Here is a 6,463-nt window from a genome sequence, read left to right on the forward strand (position 1 = left end):
CTTTCAAGTAAGACCACAAGATAATTAAAATTTACCTTTGTAGAAACAAACTCTGTTTATTTGATCCAACAACAGAAAAGAGCAGCCCTGCTCTAGAACACTGGCTGTTAGAACCACCTTCAGTTTCCTAATTAATATCGGAATATAAGCCAGCAGCCCCTGCATTTCAAGCCCAAAGCCACAAACACTGCATTTTATATCTTTAAAGTAAACAGTTTTAATCCTAAGAAGGATTCAGTTTCAGTTGGTTACTTGCAAAGTTAGTGTTTTTATCTGCTATAGAGCTTTAAACATCTGAATCAAGTGGACCATAAAGGAGGCTCTACGGGATACTGCAGTGGTGCAAACTGCCCCCGCTGCTGGAAAATTGATATCTTTGACATGCGATAAGACAGATAAACACTACTGGGAAATTTTTCATTATAAAATATTGTGAAATTACATTCAGATGATATTAGAGTACATAAATGCCTAGGTTTGTTACAGAATTTTAACTGCCTCTTAAAGAAGGCACAGCACGAAGCATTTTCTCAAAAAACCCACAAAGATCTTATAGAATATGTAGTAATAGTTTGTGTGATCAATTTCAGTTATAAGTTGATTCAATGTAAATTAGAGGCTAAATTCTTTGATAAGAACAAAAAGGCAATGAAGCCAGTGGGAGAGGGGAACATTAACAGAGGAAGGCTGGAATTTCTTGAAATCAAACAGTCTAAAAACCTAAAAGTAAGAATCTGAATGAAGGTTATTTGAATGAATAATGTTAGAAACACGTTAATAAATAAAGAAGATGAATGTAAGAAGCAGGAGGAAAAAACATATTCCTCACCACAGAGCCAATCATAGGTTGCTGATAAAGCACAAATAGTAGTAACTCATTTTGATTTTTGACAGTTCCACAAATGTTAAATATAGTAAAAAAATATACTTGTGAAATATACTACAAAGAGCAAAAGCTTTTTCAAATACCTAACTAAAAAGAATGATCTAACAAGCAGAAGTGCTATGCAATGATGATGGAGTTGAAATTAAAGAATCTAAATATACTTCATGAGTTAACTGAACACTTGCTCTTTACTTCAACCAATGAATACTGCTGAATGAAGGTATGGAAACTACCACACAAGCAATTAAAGCAAAGTTCTAAAAGTTAATGTGCTCAGAACACTAGAAAACCCAATCCAGCCATTTTAAAGAACTGTCTCATGAAATTGCAGCTCCAGCAACACAAAGCTACAAACAAGCCAGAGGTATTACTACTGTAAAATAATAGAAGTAGCATTTGTATTTGAGAAGGAGCAGAATCACATTGGAAATCAATCTTATTTGCTTAAGCTCCAGTACTTTGTCAAAGCAAACTCTAAAGGAGACACAGAAATAAATGTACCTAGAATAAAAATACATGACTTTACTCAAGTTAAAATCATGCAAGACTAATGTAAGAGTCTTCCCCAGAAGAATGCCCCCATACAAGGGTACGCTCTTTGGAATTAGCATGTCTGTCCACCGGCCAAAAAACACCTGAGAAAGAAAAGGTGCTGCATGACCACAAGGTGACCATGATGCAACAAAGTGTATGGGGAGTGAGACAGGGAAAGACAGGGTTTTAATGCAATAATTTTAAGGATTCATTAGAATTTTCATTCAGAATAACCTTGTTCAGAAAAAGATTAACTGAAACTAGAGCTATTGCCAAAAAGAGATGAGTAAAAGAGCCTAACATTAAAGGGAAAAAGAAGAGACTGAGAAAAGCATATAATTACTGTCTGCCAAAAGATTACAGTGCTTACCACTATGATGGAGGCAAAGTTATTCCAGTTCATGAATAGAGTTTCCATTTTAAAAAAAGTTCAGCTCTAATCACGGCGCACTTCAGAAACCGTTGGCACAAAGTTTCTGTTCTGAGTGGACAAACTCATGTAAGCTTCTTCAGGAAAAAGTTACTCTTTGGATAGCTGACAGTTAATCCAGTACAAGCTCTCAACTGCACAATCTATCCCTTTAATGCAGCACATTTGCAGTTTATTTGACATTTTAAATTCTGAGAAATGCAACTTCTTACGGTTCATGGCGTTTAGCAACCGAATGACAGTTCCTTAGAGGGGGTTGAAATCCCTCAGTTTGTTGGTGTTATGAAGCTATACATGAACAGAAAGTCACCAGTTAAGACAATCAAAAAACATTATGCAGTCTGCAAAAGTGTTGCCTGATGGAGCCATAAAGTGTGCCCGGTTGATGCTGGTAAACTTACAGCAATGCAAGACAGTAACTGTACCAATGTATTCTACAGCCCTGTAGTCTTTGCAAATTACCAAAATTGCAAGACAACATCACACAGTGATGCAACTTCAAGCAGTAGCACTTATTTTATGAAATATGAATTCTCTGCCAGTCAGTTGCTAACAGTTGCACTTGGACATGCCATTACTCCACAAAATAAGACATTACATACAGGATATTATCAGCAGTGACAAGAAGCATCTGCAAAGCTTTTATAATGGTCACTCACCAGAGAATCTCTGAGGGCACAATGTAAAGCATACGCAGGTTTCAGAGAAGCAGTGTAACACAGTTGGACTTTTCTAGAATCAGTGCTACCATAAATGCTGACAATCTAGGAACAAACTATGAAATCAAATGCGATTTTAAAATATGACGAAATGACAGTACTATAATGAGCACCATGAAAAATGACGGGAATGCATAGTAAAAAACAAAGTCACAAGAATCTTCCATAAGAGTTTATTCTAAAATGGATCAACCAACATTTTTACACTGTCAACTTTCTCAAAATGAGTGTCCTTTCTGTCATTTTGCAAAAGAGTGATTCATTACTCATTAAAAAAACCCAACCAACCAAAACAAACCACTGCTACTATATTGAGGCTCCATTTTTTTTAATGAAACAAACAGAGCACCCCATGGTAACAGCCCACAATCAGTAACAAGCTGCAACTATTTAAGCTATTTTTCCATTACCAATTTAATACACTCCTACACTCTTTTCTACTACTGCTACAGTTACAGTACAACACAGAAAAGCTACTGAAGCAAGCAGGACAACTTCTCCTAGGTAGCCCTTAGATCTCCAACTGCTGTTTCCTCCATCACCTGGCATCACTCCTGCTGACTAGCCCTCTGCTGTGGTAGCAGGCAGGTGGGCTGAGAAACACTTGTTCCCACCTGGCCCTTTGGGAGGTGCCCCTCCATCTCTTCCCTTGGAGCAGCTCTAACTCTATATGCCTAATACAAAAAAAAAAAAAAAAAATACAGACTTTATCATCTTCACAAGCAGACAACACTATTTACATAATTATTTTCAAGGATGTGTAATGCATAAACACAAACTGTTCATTACATACACTTACATGTTACCTAGTTTCCAGATACTCAAGATAACAAATTTGGGTTACTGTCTCAGAAAGCATCCCTAATTATTTTTATAACACTACTAGACTATACTGACTCATAACTATCACCGCACACCTTCACATCAGGATCTTACAAACAATATAGTATCAAATCTGTTACTGGTTTCTAATCCTCTGCTGGCATGATATATCAGAGGTATTCACTTATATGCGATACCACATAGGTTTTTTGGGTATATGCACATGACATCTTGTGCGCTATGTGAAAGTCTAGACCTTAACATGTTCTACAGATCCTCCCTACTTGGAGTCCAATTTAAAGAGCACTTTCTAAAAGTTCGCACGTGTTAAAGTACTATGCCATTTTCTGAGACAATGAGCCATTAAAAAAAAAGAAAAAATAAGCTCCTTTGGAGTCAGTTCACACAGAGTACTGATGTTTAGGGCAACAAGCTTACACCTGACACATTTCACACAAATCTCTCATATTCACAAGTTGTCAGCTACAGTCAGGAATTCAGGTAAGACTGACTTCACACTCCAAAGTAAACATCTCCAAACCCACATAACACAAAACAATGGAAAAAGCACGTCATTTATGTCAAACTATTTTGTACTGCTAGAGCACCTTTCATCTGTTCTTACATCATCACTAAGCAATTACATTAACCAAGGAAGCAGATGTATACTAAGAAGATAACTGTTTCTAGGCCCGAATGCATTTTATTACATCACTTTGCAGTCAAGACACAATGAATGTTTAAAGAATTCACCAGACAAGCACTGATTTAATCCTACAGGAAATTTGTAACAAAAAACTGCACACATCTCCAAAGATGTTTGGTGCTAACGCTGTTACTTTAAAGGGGTAAAACTTATCCTAGACCTTCCTCATTTCAAGCCAAGTCTGTAAGTCTCTCTAAAATGAGGGAGTCACTGAGTAGAACATACAAATTCAACGTAGCACCGCTTCATCTATAAAACATTTTTTGTTATCAGTGAAACACATAACACTACCCTGCAAAGTATCATGCTAGGATTCAAACTGGAAATCACTTAGAACACACGTTCCAGATCACAGCCCAGAGCCGTTTTCATGCTCCTTCCAAACTCATGAATGTGCCCATCTCTCCTATCATCATCAACAGTCTCTTTGCAATTATAGCAGCAGGGCGTATTAAGAATAAATAAATAAACGTGCTCTGAAATAAATAAAAGCCTGACTAAGCATCAGAAAGCCTTACTGAACCCTACCATAACTCTCTACCGAGGAGGCACGCCCTACTGCTCTGGGGAACACCGAAGCTGTGGAAACGTGCTTCGAGGAAGTGTGAGAGAGAAAGGCACCGAAATAGACACAGCTGTGATTTCAGGGCATCTTCCTCCCCCTCATCCCGCCGTTTCCAATCGGTATCGCGAAGTGAACGGCACCTTCCCGTTGGCCTGCGGACCGGGGCCGAGGGATCGAGCCCGCCGGAAGGGCTCGGCGGTCCCGGCTTCCCCTTGCCCGCCCGCATCAGGTCTGACAGCGGTCACAAAGACGGTGGCCGCACACCACCACCCCATGCTGCCGCCGTTATCGTTTCCCTCTCTGTTCACCTACCTGACAAGGGAGTCCCGGCTGAGCCGCCGTGCCCTCCCCGCTTCTCTAAACCCGAAGAACCGGGTTCCCACCCTGCTTCCCCGCCCCGTCCGGGTTTCTATGTATATGACACCCTTCCCCCCACCCCCCCGGCCCTCAGCCTCTTCTTGCCCGGGCCCCAAGGAGCCTTACCTGCGGGCCAGCCTGCTGCAGCACCGGAACGCCTTAATAGGGAGGGAGGGAGTTGTTTCACTTTCCCCTCCCCACCTTCCACGGGTCCGAGGGGCTCGTGGGTCCCGGAATCGCCTCAGGCTCCTTCCTTCCCTCGCTCCCCACGCCCAGAGTCCAAGGAACAGAGGCAGAAGCCGCCCCAGGGCGAGCGAGGGTGCTCGCCCGGCACGGTCCGCCCAGGGGCCGTGGCAAGGCAGCTGCTTCCTCACTTCACCTTTCCCTAGCCCCCCTCTCGCCCCTTCCCCGTGAGGGGGCCGCAGGAACCGGAGCTTCAGGAAAAGACGAGCCGCACCGCTTCCAGGCCGCCCTCCTCTTCTCCGCCCCGCACTATTGCCTCCTCCCCTTCAATGCCGGGCGGTTACAGCCACATCGGGAACCCGTGTAACATACAGCAGTTAATTTCAAACCTCCCGCAGAGTCCTGCGGAAGGAGGAAGGGGCCAGTACTAAGGAGAGGAAGGGCGGCTGGCAGCCCTTACGGCAACGGCACACAACCCACGGTGCCTCCAACACCGGCACGCACCTCCGCGGCCCCCAGTCCCTTCCACAAGCTGGCGAGGCAGAGTGCGCAAGCGCCGGGTTCACGGCCGCGGGGGGAGGGGGAAGAGGGGGGTACGCGCGCATGCGCAGAGCAGCGGGCGGGGGTGTTGGCGGGCGGCGCTCCGCTGGCGGGGTCCCGGCTGGCGCTCAGGGAGGGGTGGGGGCCCGTGTCCTGAGGCGTCCTTTCAGCTCAGGGAAGGCAAAGCAGGGAAGGGCAGCGCAGCCGACGTTAATATGCTGCCGGAGGAGAAGCACCTTTTTCTCTCTCTTTCTCTCTCCCCCCCGCCCCGCATTTCTCTTTTCCTGAGCAGGCAGCGAAGGGAGGGGGACTGCGCCCTGTGAGGAGGGCTGCGGCGCCCGCTGCCGGCGGCCAACTCTCCGCCTCGGCCGCCTCCCCCCCCCCCCCCCCTCTTATCACCGGGCAGGCCGGCTGACTCACTGCTGTGGCGGGGAGAGGTAGGTCTGCGACCTTCTCCTTTGCGTTTGCTTCTCGGTTTTAGCTGGGGTTTGTTTTTATCGAGCCGTGTTCCCCAGGGAACGGCCCAGCGAGAGGCCCGGGAGGCTGCAGCTGCCCCTGCAGAACCGTAGCGTGAGTCGCCGGCTTCAGCCGTGGCCGAGCCCGTCGTTAACAGCCCCGCTGATGTTGTGCCCTACGGAGTTGTGCGCCCTGCTCCCTCCATTTTCACCTGGCACGCCACACAAGTGTTGCAGAAGATTTAGGTGGATGGGTGCCAGGCAGG

General features: G+C 45.1%; 1 protein-coding gene across 19 annotated transcripts in view; it reads right to left on the minus strand.

Annotated features, from left to right (window-relative positions):
• Positions 1 to 6,463, minus strand: part of LRRFIP2 (LRR binding FLII interacting protein 2) — a 58,835-nt gene extending 52,372 nt beyond the window's left edge. For 15 of the 19 annotated variants that reach the window (XM_054815184.1, XM_054815181.1, XM_054815182.1 and 12 more), the window contains exon 1: positions 5,146 to 5,752. The gene's annotated coding sequence lies outside the window, so the exon portion shown is untranslated. Of the gene's footprint in view, positions 1 to 4,974; positions 5,023 to 5,145; positions 5,753 to 6,162 lie in introns of those variants that run through there. The other 4 variants (XM_054815183.1, XM_054815170.1, XM_054815167.1 and 1 more) reach the window with 3 other exon arrangements.

This window comes from Grus americana, chromosome 2 (assembly GCF_028858705.1).
Source record: "Grus americana isolate bGruAme1 chromosome 2, bGruAme1.mat, whole genome shotgun sequence".
NCBI classification, from domain to species: domain Eukaryota; kingdom Metazoa; phylum Chordata; class Aves; order Gruiformes; family Gruidae; genus Grus; species Grus americana.